Source organism: Lepisosteus platostomus, chromosome 18, assembly GCF_059453375.1.
Source record: "Lepisosteus platostomus isolate fLepPlt1 chromosome 18, fLepPlt1.hap1, whole genome shotgun sequence".
Lineage (NCBI taxonomy): Eukaryota > Metazoa > Chordata > Actinopteri > Semionotiformes > Lepisosteidae > Lepisosteus > Lepisosteus platostomus.
This window is the reverse complement of record NC_142628.1, coordinates 6272200-6288726: the sequence shown is the minus strand read 5'-3', so window position 1 is coordinate 6288726 and position 16527 is coordinate 6272200. Positions and strand designations below refer to the sequence as shown.

Here is a 16527-nt window from a genome sequence, read left to right as displayed (position 1 = left end):
TTAATGACAAATAATAGTTTCCGTCTTTTTTCTTTCTAGGGGATTAAATTCCAAGTTTATGACCACCAAAAAAACCTACAAAAATATGTGCCTGGAGAAGTTTATTTTCTATCCAGAAGGCTCAGACATTTAAGAATAGTAAGATTTGGTAGAGACATTTGTTCTTTGTTGTTAAAGTTACATTCTGTTGTCTGAATTCTGTTTTCTTTTTAGTTAGATTGACCTGATGTATAATACGGTTATAGAGAATCTTAACTCAGAATAAGTTATCTTTGGGGACTAATATTACTGTATGTTGAAAAGTACTCCCAAGGAAGATACTTTTAGTACATAAACCCTTTTTTGTTAACTTTTACTTATTTCTTTCTGTAGCACCTTGTTAGTGTCCTGAGCATGGTGTACGGGTTTAAATCTCAGCGGGACCTGCCCTTGGGTTTGACTGCCTGTATCCTACCTCGGGTCCTTCAGATTTTTCTGTGCTGTTCCAGTTTCCATGCCTGCAATTATTCCTTGAGTTGGAAAAACATTATACACTTCTTGTGGCTGACATTTCATGTCACGTGAGGCCTCACTCAAAGCCATCTGGTCCACTATCACTGTCCAAGATCAGCACATCGGTACCCTGGAACACTCCGTGTGCAGTGCCAGGGAGCATCTTACACTCACTTGGCAGTGACTTATGCGACTGACAACAAGACTATGAAGCAGAAACTACCAGACTTTGAAGGACACAGCAAAATATAAACCTCTGTATTATTAATCTGATAAAAATATACTACATTTTCCTAGAGTAAGGTGCTTTCTTCACCCCCAGAATTACTGTAGGTTGGTCTTGCCCTAGCCCATGATCGATGTCCTCCATATGTACTTGTTCTTTGGGCTGAGAGGAGAATTGGGTCCTTCAATATTTCAGAGACAGAGAATCTTCATTTTCCCAGGCTCCAGCATGGAAACCACCCAATCCCAAGTAGAAATTAAAGATATTGAAGCCAAACTGTATAGCCACAGGAGTAAATAGAGTCTGCATCTTCTGGTCAACTTGTGTATTTCTTTTCTAGACCTGTACCAGCATTGCTGGATTCTGAATCCTATTTTTTTTTTATCTTAAACACTTCATTTTCCCCATGCCATTCCAGCAATCTCTGGAACTCTGTCTGCTGATTGATGTCGGGGAACCAACCTGCCTTGTGCAGCATTGTTGGCCGATATCTAATATTAATGAGCTGGAAGTGCCTGCCCTCCCTCTGAAACACTCTGGGTCAGAGATATAATGAAGTTTCTTCAACGTCAAATCAGTTTTTACACTTGGCGAGTCTGGTAATAAATTCCAAAGGGCATGACAGTCTTTTCCTCACAATTTTGAGATCACGATGCTACCAGCCTGTTCATATGTGTCATTCGAGATGTTAGGAATTTCTCCTCATCTGTATTTTTTGGTCAATATTAAAGTTTATCACTTTTTTTTTTGCTTTTGGGAAGGGAATTAATATGAAGAATGGAGGGATTCTCAAGCAGTAGAGATGGAATATGGGGTGGCTGGGGCAAAGAGGAGGGCAATAGGATTGTAGAAATGTGAGGAGGCTGGGAGAGAGGGAAGGAAGAGTGGTGGAAGATTAAAGTAAGGAAAGTGACTTTTTTGTATTCAATAAAAAATAAACTAAAATCAGAGTGAAACAATCGAGTCTTACATAGTTTGAAAAGGCCTTGAGTTCTGCTTTTATTCACATCTGAATGATCAGAACATTGGTCAGTTAGAACAGCAAAAAAATATTTAATTTCTCTTGCAAAAGCTTAGCTGGGATATTTTATTTTATTAAGGCTGGTTACTGAGGCACAAGGTACTGTTGGTTATCTTAAACATCTGTTTATCCAATAACTACAGCTGACATCTAGCTCAGCCATGCAGTGGGCTGGGTAATCTGTGAGGATAATTACCACAGTAATCTATCAATATATACATATAAATGCATGCTGTGTACGTCTGCAAGTCGGAGCTCTGTGGTTGGGAGTCCAAACAGCCTGACTCTCTTTTTAATTGTTTGCGTTTATGGGAATTTAAAACTCAGTGCCCATATGGGGTGTACTAACTGAGAGAGCAAAGATCCATTTGGTGCCAAGATTTAAATCAAAGGAAGAAAAATTCTTTTCCCCAGGAGGGAAGTGAGAGTTTTTTTTAAGGGCCAAAGAGGCCCTCCGTGGAGTTTCTTTGACAGGAGGAAGAAGCAGTCTCAGAGAGAAAGCCATCCTGCAGTGTCTGCTCACCAGCTGCCCCGAGCAAAACTGTCTTTTGCACTTTGTGTTCTGGTTCAGCAACTCCATACGTCCTACAAAATCTCACACATCTTTCTGACAGCCACTTCAATCTATTAAAAACATATTCCAGGACCCAACTCTCAGATCCTGCTCTAGTCCTCTGTGTGCTCTTTTCCAATAGATCTTTCAGTCATTAAAGTTACTAGAGATTATTTCTCAGATTTACAACAAACACAAAATTGTAGCCATGCAGAATGTGACACGCAACAAGTCAAAATGTAGAAATCCATTTAATTGTCAACAGCATGGTGTCCCTTGGAGGTAATACAGACTAATTTCTGCTTGAGAGATCCTTGTTTAGAGCAATGCCTACTCTAAAGAATACAATTTCTGTTTGTTTTCATCCAGAATTATGAGTTAGTCTGGAGTGATCAAAGAAGTTTGTGACCCTTTCCCAAAAGATTAGCTTTTTCGGATATTTGATGTGATGATCCGATGTGAGTCTTATCACAACACATGCAGTGAGCAGGTGGAAAGAGCCAATTATTTAAATTTCATGTGGTAAACTGGGATACTATGGATAAAGTGTATTTTTTTTTTATTAAAGATGACCACTGAATTGTAAAGCTGTCATTTTACACATGTATGTATCCAATAGCTGTAAAGTTAAGAATTCAGGAAATTCAGGAATAGCCCACGTCCCCCCACGTGTTTCCATAAAACATTTACTTCATGTGGGAATCTGTGGCAAAACAAAAATCAGAGAATCTGTGATTCAAAACATATTATATCATTGTATTATGACCGAATGCTCCCAAACCTTCATAATGTCACAGTGGTACACTTCAAACCTCTCAGTAAAGTCAGAGGAGATGCCTTGTTCTAGTACTGTATAAGTCGGACAGGTCCTTGTACTGATGTGTTTGAATGCCCATTCTGGATCCACAAATAAACTAAAATGTCATTGATGATGGAGTTTTATGGCATCATCTCAATGGTGACATGACTTTGAGAAATAATGAAATTTCTAGGCAATCTGAGTAAATCTCAGAGAAAGTCATGTGCAGTGAAAGCAACAACAGCACAAACACTAGAGATACAGTATATTCAATAGTGTGGTAGATTTATGAAAGGGTGATCTTGCACACTTTCATAGTTCTTGGATGTAGATGTTCGTGCATTCCTGAGCCCAGTGAGAAAAAGACTAAAGATTCAAATGAGAACAAAATGTACTGGATCACGTGAAAGTGGTCCTGTCACATGAATGCAAGGAAGGATGGTAGAATAAGGCCCATCGGTGAACAGGATTTACACCAGTTTCCAGTGGGGAACTTTCTGCTTCCAGAGCCATCAACCAAATAGTTTCCATAAGTCATAAATGTAAGATGGTAAATTAAAACTGAAAACTCAATTAAACAGTGGCTCCTTGTGAAAGCAACTGAAACTGCCACTGTGGAACACATGGCAGGCTCCCTCTCACTGGTGCTGTAACCTTAAAAAACTCTATAATTAGCCAACAGCTTGTTGACACGCTCCGGAGCACATGCCGAATCAACACACTTTCTCTGTCGTTAAGTGCTGGGGGAGGTATTGAAATGGCTTGAAGATGTTGTGGTTGTAGAAAAAAAAATAAAAGAAAAATAAATAAATGAACAGTCTCCTGTGTCAAAGCTTTCTCTTTCAAGCTTAACCAGAACAGAGATAAGCAACTGCCTAAAGTGCATAGCACTAAAGCCTAAGAGGAGGCCACTAGTTAAACTGGGTACAAAGTTTTGAAAATTCACAGCATGGGTAGAATTGACTTTATTGACATGAATGGAAAACAATGATTTGCTATTCAATAATAATTGTAATAAAAACAAATTATATAGCAGGTGCATTCATCCCGAACAGTTGGGAGAGAGCAGAGGGAGAACTACATGCATTATCAAAGGGTGGCTCAGGTTCACTTAAAACAGAACTTCAACTTCATGCCCTTATGCACTTTACCCAAAGAAAAGAGTAAGAGAAGCTTCACTTGACTCGAGCCCTGGATTTCTCATCAAGAGCCTCTTGGAAACCAGCGCTTCTCACTCATAACAACCATAGCACACCTGAGCTCCATAGTGGACAATTTATTTGTTTGATTAACCATTTAGTTGCATGCTTATCTTTACTTATGTGATGGAGTTTACGGGATGTCTTGTTCATTAAGGCACCTTCTGCACTCCAGCTTAGAAGTCTAATTGCTCTGCTGCTCAAACCCTACTGCATTCCATCCACACTGTGAACTAGCTGTATCCACTGTTGTCTTAATTTCTTCATTTAATTTCCACTCCTTCCATAGTGGAACTGTACAGACAGTAACTGATTGAGATGGGGTTTTAGAGGTCGTTCTTTGGGAAGAAAAAGACTGGATGCCTGAGTACAGATCACTCATGAAGCACCCTATCTTTCTTATTTCCTCTCTTCACTGCTGGGTGAAGTCCCTTCTCTTTGAAAGGACCTCTAAGTGGTAGAAAACACTAAGCAGATGCCTCGGTCTATAACTCACAGCACGCTGGACCTGCTGTCATCCATCTTCTTGCAATTGCAGTGAAAGTCAGGTTTTTCAATTCATCACCTAGCCCATCACTGTACCTCCGCCTGCAAGAGTTGAGGTGCTCTTTAACACCAACCAAACAAAGCAAAATATAAAAACCAGCTTTTAACAAAAATTGAAGGAAAGGACCTTAATGTTAGATAGTGCATTTCACAAAGCATTGAGGGATATTTCTGGCATGAGAAGAAAGTTTCTGCTTTTGTCTAAACACTTGAGAAGGAAAAATAGATAAATAATGTTAATTGGAAAGGAAGTGTGACCTCTGACCCTCAGTTCCCATTCTTGTATTGCATGACTAAATCTGGTTTTGAAATATAGCCACTTGAACCCCAGACCTCAGGCATTATTTCATCAGCTCTTGGAGATCACTGCTGACCTGCATCAGTCGAGATGGAGAATCAGCACTATGTGATCTTATCTTCCGCTATGAAACGTGAGCTTCTACGGCACCAAATTCAAACACTGCAAGGCACCGTGAAGGCAATATGGGGGAATTAAGATACATTCCTGGCTTGAGATAGGAAACGCATTGGGTGTAACTTTCTAATATTCTGGGGACATGCCAGGAATATTTACTGCTACAGAGGTCTTCAGTCCTCAAGGGGCAGTTTTCATTCCATGAAACATTTATTTGAACTATTTACTAAACTGGACACAGACATCCTTCACAAAAGTAATTAAATGGATTAGTAGGTGAGCAGCAGCATTTTCTTTCAATCAGAAATAGTTTGAACAGGGACACCTGCTTGAGAACGGAACAAGCTTCAGACCGTTTGGTCAAAATAACATACTACTTCTACTTCAAATTCCTTACACTTACAGTATATAGCGCTTTTCTGGACACTCCAATTAAACTGCCTTACTGGTAATGGGGACTCCTCTCCACCACCACCAGTGGATGATGCGCCGGCAGCCAAGTGCGCCAGTGCACTCCCTATACATCTGCTATACTGGGGAGGAGAGCAGAGTGATGATGCCAGGTCAGAGATAGGGAGTATTATCCACAGGTCAAAATACCCATAGACCTGGGAATAACATTTGACTGTGTGATGGGTTGATCCCACACAGATCGACTTTACGTTTCAACAGAACCTGAGTATATCATTCTAATCATTGCTTTCTAGGTAGGGTTTTTCCACAAACGACTTTTAAAAGACGATCTTAAGGCCGTTTAATTCTCTGCATGGATTCATCTTAGAATATGTTCACATCTTCCATGACGTTTCACAATAAATTGCAATAGATGATGGAAAGGTTTATACTCCTCTTGCTACATTAATCAAAAATGAGACCTACAGTGTACACTGTACATATAAATAAACTGTATATTCTGACCCAGCACTGGAATGGTGCGAATAAGGAATGCCCTATATTTTGTGACATTTAAAGGCAGAACGTTCACCGATTTGACGGGTATTTATTGCTTTGTTCATTACGTGTGCCCAGCAGAATGTTTTTGCTTCTTAACAAATTGTCATTCTGGAAACATTCTGTCTGCAATTGTGCTCTGTTTTATCTAGAATGGTCAACTGCCTTTATGCTTTGTCCCATTTGGAATCGTTGACTGCGTCTTCACGTGCTGGCTCACAGCAATGATCCCCACACCCAGCTGTTCCTCTTTCGACAGGCTGCTAGGTCAGCAGGAGCACACAGGTGTTGGGAGTCTAATGCAGGACACATGCCTCCTCGCGTGTGACGTAACCGCGGATCTGCAGGTGCCCAGAAAGGAACAGAGGCTGCTGTTTCTGCCGGGAGCCCAGAGAGCCTGATTATGTGCCACCATTTGAGTATTCCAGTCACAGTCGGCTAGTTACATGACCCAGGCTTGAACTCACAACGCCCACATCCCAGAGCCCCATCTGCGCAAGAACTGGGCTTCTCTACGCTAGGCCATGTACGTGAATCACAAGAGCCCTTGTGATTTACGGCTTTTAAAGTATAATGTATTTGTTGGGATCGTATTATCCAGGGGAAATTAACATACGATATTGAGGAGGGGGAGACGTGGTGGTGTGGGTCAGCACCCATGTCGGCAGAAGAGGTTAAATTAATCAATGATGCAACTTTGCCATTAAAAATAAATCTGTTTTGATCACATCAATGGCTTTTACATGTGTCTCTGGCTGTAATTCATTCTCCCTCTTAAATTATCACCATATGTACAGAACTGCTTTTGTTCAGGCTGCAGCTGACCTGAATGCAATGTGTAAGTGTTCCTCCCACAGGCCCTCTTCACAGCAGATAAAAACAAAGGTTTGAAAATGCTGCATTGGCTCTTTGACCGGCTTACCTAACCTTCGACTGTTTGAAAGTGTTTTTCTAAGGTATCCAGCCCTGGCTGATGATACTCCACGGAGAGGGAAACAAGCACGGAGCAACAGAGCAGGTACAGGGCGCAAACGCACCACAACGGAAAACAGGCCAGGGATCTAAACATGCAAACATGCAAGGTTTTCGAGCTGGGACTCCACACTTCTGTGTAAGTTTAACATAAGACAAAGGCAATACAGTGCTGCCCTGTTATTACACATGACCTGTTAAAAGCGTGGAATCCATAGTAATGTGATCATGTAATACCTCCCAGGTCCCACATTATGCAGTTTCAATTGTGTGTTCTGGATATACAGCTTGAAGCACAGCAGATATACAGTTTGAAACAAAAGAAAGTCGTGGGAGGAGAGAGGATAGGTTAAAATCAAGCAACAGCAGTTTCAAAGGATAAGAAGCAAAAGTATTCCACATTTTATATAGTGTTGTGTGGATGGCTAAAAGACAAAGAAAAACTAAAACATTTTCTTGGTAGGGCTGACTCTAAATATGGTTGATACTGAATGAAAAAAAATAGTTTGCGATAAATACAATCAATTATTTGCATCATTTTTGTGGTACCATTAACAGGGATTACTAGTCTGTGGTACTATACTGTGGGTACTTGTAGAGAAAGTTAACTAGTTAGGATTTTAACCTATTTTAAAGTGAGCATGGGATGGAATTGAACGTTTTCAGCAAATGCAAGCAATGCATCAACAAAGATGCAAATCCACACATTTTGGATGCAAGAAAGTGTGAGAAAAACAGTTAAAATAGATTTTACTGTACTGCTGTTTTTACATTAAATCTACATTAAGTGCATTAAATTCAAACTGTGACACATTATCAAAATGTGCATGCCCTGCATATTGACTCTAATGTCTAAAATACACTATTAATTATTTTTACAAAACAATATATAAACATGCCTTGATTATTTATTTGCTTTTCCAAACATTACACCAAATATACAATTTAAATAAAATAACTAGCATAACTTTAGTTTCTCTATTTCTGGAATTAAAGCTTCTATTATATATGTATATGAATTCAATATACTGTAGAAACAAAATCTGTTTTTTCTAATATTTGGAAAAGGCCATTCGGGATATTTTTAATGACATAGTCTAGTTGGGACACTTGTCTGGCATTATAAAGTGTCGTATGAATATTTGCTTTATATCAGCAAGTGGCCAAGGATAAAAGGGAAAACAGAAATGTGGAATGGTCTTTCAATAAAGAGGCCATTGAGGGCTGTGTCTGTCATGTTATAAAAAACCACCAACACACTGTTCCTGTGTTCTCAGCTGCCAGAAATGTCTTCTAAAACATATCCTGAAAAGTCCCTTAGCATCATCCCTGGGCTATCGCCTGACACTGTTCAACAGCCAGCAACCTCATGATTTCTGATGGCTTCCTGCCTGTTCGCACCTGATCTCCCACAGAAGGGAAGTGTGAGGAGAGTTGGTCTCTTCTGGAAAGCACAGGCTGTCTCCGGGGTGTAGGAATCATTCAGGGTGAGCACAACCTAAAAATCTAAGCACTGGACCACACTGAACCTACTCCCAGCCTTGTGGATCCTCTGCTTTCTTTAAACCTCAGACTGGAAGACAGTGGACAGGGGCTGTGATTGTCCTGGGTTTGGTTGGAATTCTTCAATGTATCAGACTTTAAAATCTGTTTTGCAGGAAAGTTAGTTGGCATTTTTTGCTCTGATCTAACTGAAATAAATTGGGTGTGATAAGTGCATGGCGTATACTATGAATCTTTGTCCCACAAAGGAATTTTTTATACAGTATGTTCACATTTGTAAACTGTAAACGCTTACCTAACGTAACAGGCCTTCACATTCTATATTTTTCTTTCTGCTTACCAGCACAACGACAAGATGGGAGATGGTGTCGAAACCAAATGGAAAAAGATTTTGGTTTCTCCTGAGTCTTGTTCCTTGTACCCATCTCAAAGGTCATTATTCTGCCGTGGAAGAAAAAGTGAAATCATTTTCCAAGTATCCTGAAAGCATAAATGGAGCTCTCCAAAAAAGTGTAATGTTTGTCGCCAGGGGTATTTAGAGTACAGGGTAGCTAAGACTGATCAAGACACAGGGAAAGGTGACCCACTGTGGAGCATGGACAAGAGTCAAAAATATAAACTTGGGGTCATCCAAGACCAACAGGCCTTTTCTGTGTTCTGTCCACAGGCACTGGCTAATGCTACCGGCCAGGTGAGGTACTAGATTAATACTCTTGTGATCCACTGCAGACAAAAATAACATCCCTACAAAATTAACATATCATAACAATTTATTCAGAATACCATAACGTGTAGTAAAATTTACAGTGAAGCAATGAAGTCGTTAAATTTAATGTATTCATACAAAGAGCATAGAATTGAAATCAAAGCATGTAAATGTTTAATTTACTTACGTTTGCAAGCTTTCTTATGTAGGCTAGGGACACATGCTCCAACTGCAATAGACATTTCCAAACTCTTCCATGTGGGACCTATCGAACCAAAAGATCAAAGATGGCCAGCTCCGTGAGGCAAGCTTTAAAACATCACCTGCAACGAGAGACTTGACAGAGAGCCAGGCCTACTGCTGACTGCTCTGTTGCCTTTGCAGCTGCATGTCAGAGGCAATGCTTGTTGAATCAGAGATCCATGCTGTAGTTACCAACACCTTGAGGAATGCTCATTTAATTGCCTTGTCAGGGGAGCACAGCTAAATTTATCTTGAACAAGAGAGAAGGGAGGGCATGGGAAGGAGGAAGAGAGAAAGGGAGAGAGAGACAGAGAAAGAGAGAGTGATGACAGATCAAAATGGAGCAGAGTTAGATAAAATACATATGCAGCTTATAAATCATCCAAGGAATAAAAGAAAGGCCATTTTCACAACCGCTGAGCGATGAAGTTGAAACCTGTGGGGAATGGCATGGTGGGGATAGCTTTGATGAAGCAGTAGGAAGCAAAGCGAAAAAAAAAACTGCACCAAACCTCAGCCGTCCTCTCCGAATTGCTTCTGTCATGGTGGAAAATATGTCCAGTGATTTGCCTTGCCATACGCTCATCCATTAAATCAGCCGCACGGCTTAGGAATGCAGGAGCAGCACTCCTCCACGCTGTTAATCCATAGCCCTCCATCATTCCTCACTCAACAGCCGTGGTTTCGAGACCTCAGAAGCTCTAATGTAGCAGTGCGAAAATCTGGCACCAAGACTTAGCTCTAGTCCACATCTCTGTTCCAACCAGTTCCTACACTTCTAATTGAACCAGAGCAGAACGTAAGCCTTGAAGATCAAATTCACAATGCTTTTTTTTTTCCTTTGGAAACCTTGGTGTTTTACTTCCCTCATGTTCATAAATAACCCCCCGTCCCCATGCCATGCCTGTAAAAAGGCACTAAATGTTTTGAATTCAAATAAAATATTTCTCTATTTGTTCCAAAATCTCTAATAGTAATAAAAACTGAAAAGTATTTAGGGGAACACTTAGCAAATCATAACTAAATCTAAAAACCCATAAAACACTGATGTGACAATAAAAGCAACAGTTCAATAGTAGCACTGGGAAACAATCTCACTTGGAACAAAGTACTTACAAATTAGTCCCAGTTAGTTTTGATCCTCCTTCAGCATGATGATGATGGATATCTCTCCCTTATCCCCTAGAATACAAGAACATAAGAACAGTTACAAACAGAGATGCAGACCATCTATCCTCCTGGATATATAGTAGTCCACTGATGCAAGGAATCGATCTCGCAGTTTCTTCAATAACAAACTTCTGCTATACTCTCACAACCCTCTGCACAAACAAGTATCTTCATGTTAGTGTTCACAACTGTCCTTGCCCTTGAATTATACATACAGTATAGCATTTAAAACAGTATGTTTCACGTTATCTTTCATGCCACTGATGTGGGACCCAAAGCAAGACTCTCTGCCCACTGGATACCTACTATATATATTTTTCTCGGTGTTGCCTTGCTGGGCTGTTATTTTGCAGATGCAGAGAACCATAAACACCCATGAAAAAAATGCACAAGGATGCACAAGGACAGATCATAGTTTGGGTACAATAAATGAGCTGGTTGTTCTTTGACTGTCACTAAATTTTCAGATGTCCTAAAAAACAAAAAAACCCATATCTGAAACAGAAAGATTGAAGGGGAAATACAAGTTGAAAGGTCTGTTGTGGTGCTATAGTACCACTGATTCCTTAAACACTGGTGACATCTCAATCATTGTGTAGTCTGCATAGGATAGACAGACCTCATGTTCTGGCGTCTCTCACAATTACCTTGGAAGGAGACTTCAATAACATAGCCAGTCTTAATTACATCAAAGGTACTTTGTTATTATAAATAATGTTTGTGTTGCTTCTTTATTCCACTAGATGTAAGACAGTGCCCTCCCCACCCCAATTTGGTCAGGCTGTGTCAAGTACGTTAGATTTTCCAGATGGAGGCAATGATATGAATGTCAGAGACCATGGTGAGGGCTCTGCTTACAATCTGAGGCCAGTCTTGATATTGAGCTGGAAGATTCAAACAAATCAAGAAGCCATCAGCCTGCACCAGAACTCGCCACCTAACCGACATGCACTTGAGGAAAGCATGAATCAGTGGTGAGTGCTAACATGGCTACAAAACTACAGTGCAAAAGGCTGAAGTACAAGTGCTTGGCTCTCTCTGTTAAACAAAATAATTGGGAATGACTCAGCAGACACGAAACGTGTGGATTGGTGGACATAAGAGTAGCACATTGGTAGACTGCTGGGATTACAGCAATCCCAAAATCCACAGGTGGAAAGTTATGGAACACAATTCATGTGAAGCTGGAAGAAATCAAGAAATCAGTAATCTAAATTTCTAAATCTTATTTACAGTTTAGTAGAAGAGCACTAAAACCACAATGAGGACCTTTGTTAAGATTAACAGTAGTAATTCTTAAGATTTTATTAATATGCGAAGGTGTAGCAGAGGCAGTTCGGATAGGGTGACGTCATTGCCCTCCTGCGCGTAGCAGGGACCTCAGCTGCCTAGGCTGAGGGAAGTCTCCTTTATCTCATGCGGCTGGTTCGCTGTTGCGTTATGCCAGAGACCTGGGTTCGTAAACAGGCGGGGTGGAGTGGCGGAGGGCACGAGCCCGCGCAGAACCACGACGGTCACAAAGCCATACATGTATTTCAAGGCTAGAGTGCTTTACCAGTGTTAATAGTCCTTTTTTGTAGGACAGCATAAGGCGAAGTGAAGCTTGGGTTACTGCTTGTAAGGTTTCACTGTAGTATGCTCTGGTAAAAATTGAGTAAATCAGATCATGAAAAATGCATTGTGAAGCATATAGGGGTAAAGTAAAGCACATTATGAAGAGACTGAAGCCCGGAAAAACAAAATGAATGCATTGTTTAACCATGGGAAGAGTGCAGAAAAGCCTAGCAAATTTATAGCGATAAACCTTTGTTATGGTGGCAGCATGGCGGGATAGTGATCTGCAGTGTTGTCTGCTGGAATGCTCAACATCAGAGGCCTATCATCATTATGTAGTTAGAGCTAATTTCCAGAGATGCTGCATTGTGACTGTGCATTCATTGTGGGGAACAACCCTGGTATAGATCAGGCATGAATGATAGCTAGCTGCATATCTTGTGCCGGCACTCAAGTTAGAACTGCTTTTTAAGACAACAGAACTCCTGCTTGATGTAGTGATGCTTCAGGCACTTAACTTTCCCAGCTTTCACCTTGTCCTCGGAGGACATAACGTATCCAAAGGACTCTTAGCTGATCCCTGGATAGGATAAAAGCAGATCACCTTCTCCAACTTGATAAAGGCAGAGAAAGGCATGATATTCTTATGTGCAGGCTAATAGCTGTAAATTGTGTCTTTGATTCATTTTAGACATTTTGTCACCCCCGGCATTTTGTGCCTCTGCAGAAATGCTACAGCTTTGATTATAAAATACTCATACAACAACTCAGGTTTCACAATCGGGGGATCCAGCAATAGCTACACGAAAAGGATGTCTTTATTTATCCTCAGACTTGCGTGTTTATTTAACAAGATGTCACTTTTTATGGCTTGTTTTATGGAAATGAACAGCACTTCAAAGTCCTTTAGGTTTTTGCAAGACATATCAATGCTGGGTATTATTTGGCATTCTGGTAAAACCTGAAAAGTACAGTAGCAACAGAAACAAGAGGCAATTGATTGGAGAGGAAATGTGGACTATGACAAGCAGTGAAAAGAACTGGAAAAGGCAAAAGAAAACAAATGGAATGTTTTTGAATTACGCATGATCTGTGAATTTTGTGGCTAGTACAGTACATGTTTCAGCTTGTTGACTGCTTCTGCAAGAAGCCAACTCTAACGTCATGAAAAGAAAGCTGGTGAAATTCACTGCTTTTTTTTTTTACACGTAAGAAGGCAACAATAAGTATCTGAACGTTGGAAAGGGCAAAAGAACACCAAAGAAAAACAAATAAAGATGCAAATTCGTGTCTTGTAAAGAGCAGAACCCACTAAAGATGAGGTTGCTGCTATTGGTTGCCTTCGGATAGCACTAAATGTTTAATTGGTAATTAATTTACTACAACCCATCCATCCATTTTCTAAGTGCTTCTTCCAATTCAGGGTCTCAGGGAAGCCAGGGCCTATTCCAGCAAACAACAGGCACAAGGCAGGATGTACCAGACAAGACCAGGGTACACACACACACTCATACTCAGGGCCAGTTTTCTCAGAAGCCAATTAACCTACCAGTATGTCTGGACTGTGGGAGGAAACTGGACCACCTGGAGAAAACCCACGTAAACACAGGGAGAACTTACAACATCTATGCAGACAGTATTCCAGTCCCAGGCCTGCAGCTGTGGCAGTCAACATGGAAATACTCTGGCCAAACCTAGACATTATTTCACATTATGAAATCAATTAAGTAACTCGTACAGACAAACTGAGGTGGTGTTAAAAACGTCATCAAAAAGCAGAATTCAAGAGCAAATTAACTTGCCAGTCAAGCCAGTGGAAGCTGCTTTTTTCAAATAACCAAACAATAATATAACACAGATATTATTTGGATATCCATTTGGTCGATGCTGGGTTCATTTCCGGCACAGATTATATGTTAGGGTAGATTTCCTTGCACATTTCTATTATAAAAACCTGTTAAAACAAAACTATGCGCTTCGCTATTGTGATGCTATTACCAAGGCAATTTTCTTAACTGGAAAACTAGTAGTTGCAAACAGACTATCTTTTTATATTTTACACAGCATTGCCATATACTTTATTTTGTAAGATACCACAAACAAGGTTAAAAACTATGTTTATGTAAAATATGCTCTGTAATTAAGCAACCACATTATTACTCTTTTACATAGTTATGTAAAAAAAGTTTTTTGTGCAAACGTCAAAGCATTCATGAAATCGGTTTTCAGCTGCTTATCCATGACAGTGTTGGGAGCTCACACTGGCAAGCAAATTGTTTGGAGTCAAGGTTGAAAAAGAAGGAGGAATTCAGCCAAACCTGAGGAAGAACAGTTCTTCAGAAAGACTGCCGACCCTTGCAGGATAATTTGGAGAAATGGTTCTCATTACAGAAGAACACATTTTCATTTTTCTTCAATAAATCCCCTTCCATGCACACACCGCACTCTCCAGATCCCTCTTCTCAAAGCGTTTCACATTTGATTTTTGCGATCCATGGTTTTGCATGTTGAGACACAGAAGCAATTTAGATGTGGCTTCACTTTATACCACTTATCAGTCTTTATAGAAAGTACCTGGCTAACAAGGCATAAAGCCTTCCCACTGACCTACTGTCTTGAGAAATATGGCTCATGGAAAACACCAATGCTGCAGTAAAGAATTCAGTCCACTGACAAGATCAATTGTGGGAAGGGGGTGAGAAGTAGTCATGTACAGCTTTTCTATTTACTTCCTAAAATACTTTGCTTTGTGACTTCCCATAAAAGGCTAAGTAACAATGTTTGATTTTCCCTTGAAAACATGTTAAGGTTAAAAAGACTATTCTCGAGGATTATATTTCCTTTGCTCTTTGTAAATCTGCATGTGGTAATGTTCTTAATGTTCTCATGAGAGAGGGTTAGTCTTTGGCAATAAGGCTACTATAAACACAACTCACAAATGCTTAAAAGAAAACACAAATGTCAGAATTACAACTTCATGAGAAAACGTTCACGTACATACGACCTTACAAGTACATGGAGTCTAATCTCTCTAAAGACGCTAACAAGGGTAAGATCAAAATGATGGACAATAGGGGTCCTTCAGAAATTTAAAACTCCAATATACTGTATATAGTAACAAACAAAAAGGCCTAGAGGAACTATTCCCTGTAGCACAAGTTGAGGCAAGATGAAATACCAGCAGGCTTTGTTTCTCTTGAAGACAGAGCAATGAGATTCTAGGCGCGTAAACAGTATATTTCCTTTCCTTTTTATTGCTTTCATTCAAAGTTCAGCCATATGACATTTCTGACAGCTCTGGGGCAGACTGAAGACAGCCTTTCCCTCCTGAACAATATATTTTGAATGTACGATTAGTTCCAACCTCCTGTTAAAAGGATGCATGTCAATTTCAATTGCCTTGGTGTGCTGCCAGTGCAGAGACGACCTTTTCTTGTTCTTTTAGGCCAAGACTGACGGAGCACAGGGTCACGAGGCTGCCCCTTTAATCTTCAAAACAAGGTTTGGAAAACAGTGCGGGCCATCTCTTGTGTGCTGCATTCATACATAAAAGGATTATCTGTATCTGGTTGTATCTCAGCTGACGCCGTTGCTAGTGTTGACACTAAATACCGGGCTGTTTAATATGCTCCAGAAGAACGAAATCTTGAAAGATTCTTTTATTGTTCTTTTGTATTTGATGTAGCCCCACTTCTTCTCCACATGGCCTCAAAACACAACTTAATAAATAATGTATTTTAAACTTGGACTCCTCCAAATAGTTATGTCTGGGAGAGATTACAAACACGGGGTAAAGCAATTCCCAATTAGGAAGAGGTGTTAATTCTGAGTGCAATTTTTGATAGCAGCACACACGGACAGCTTATGTCCACAATACAGCAAGTAGCTTGTGCTTGTATGGTAGACTATAGTATATATGTCAACCTACAAAAACTAATGTTTTCCTTCCTGTCAATACTATTCAGAAAAAACGACTTCAGCATGCAGATAACGAATAGCTGTAACAGGAGATTTTTAACTTACATTTTTTAAGGTTTTATGGTACAGAGCAAGAGGCGTTAGATGTAGTTTAATTTGTTAGTCCATAAGTACATCATGAAGTCCATTTGACCCATCTAGCCCATTCGGTAGTTAGTACTTAATTGCTCTAGGGATCTCATCCAGCCGTTTCTTGAAA

At 40.1% G+C, this 16527-nt stretch overlaps 1 long non-coding RNA gene across 2 annotated transcripts in view; it reads right to left on the bottom strand.

Moving 5' to 3' along the window:
• The window catches only part of LOC148645532 (uncharacterized), a 97405-nt gene that overhangs the window by 21243 nt on the left and 59635 nt on the right, over positions 1 to 16527 (bottom strand). Inside the window, exons 2-4 of one of the 2 annotated variants that reach the window (XR_015928183.1) lie at positions 10743 to 10808; positions 9571 to 9648; positions 9018 to 9118 (exon numbers count right to left, since the gene is read on the bottom strand). This is a non-coding gene — a long non-coding RNA (uncharacterized LOC148645532). Of the gene's footprint in view, positions 1 to 9017; positions 9119 to 9570; positions 10809 to 16527 lie in introns of both variants that reach the window. The other variant, XR_015928182.1, reaches the window with a different exon arrangement.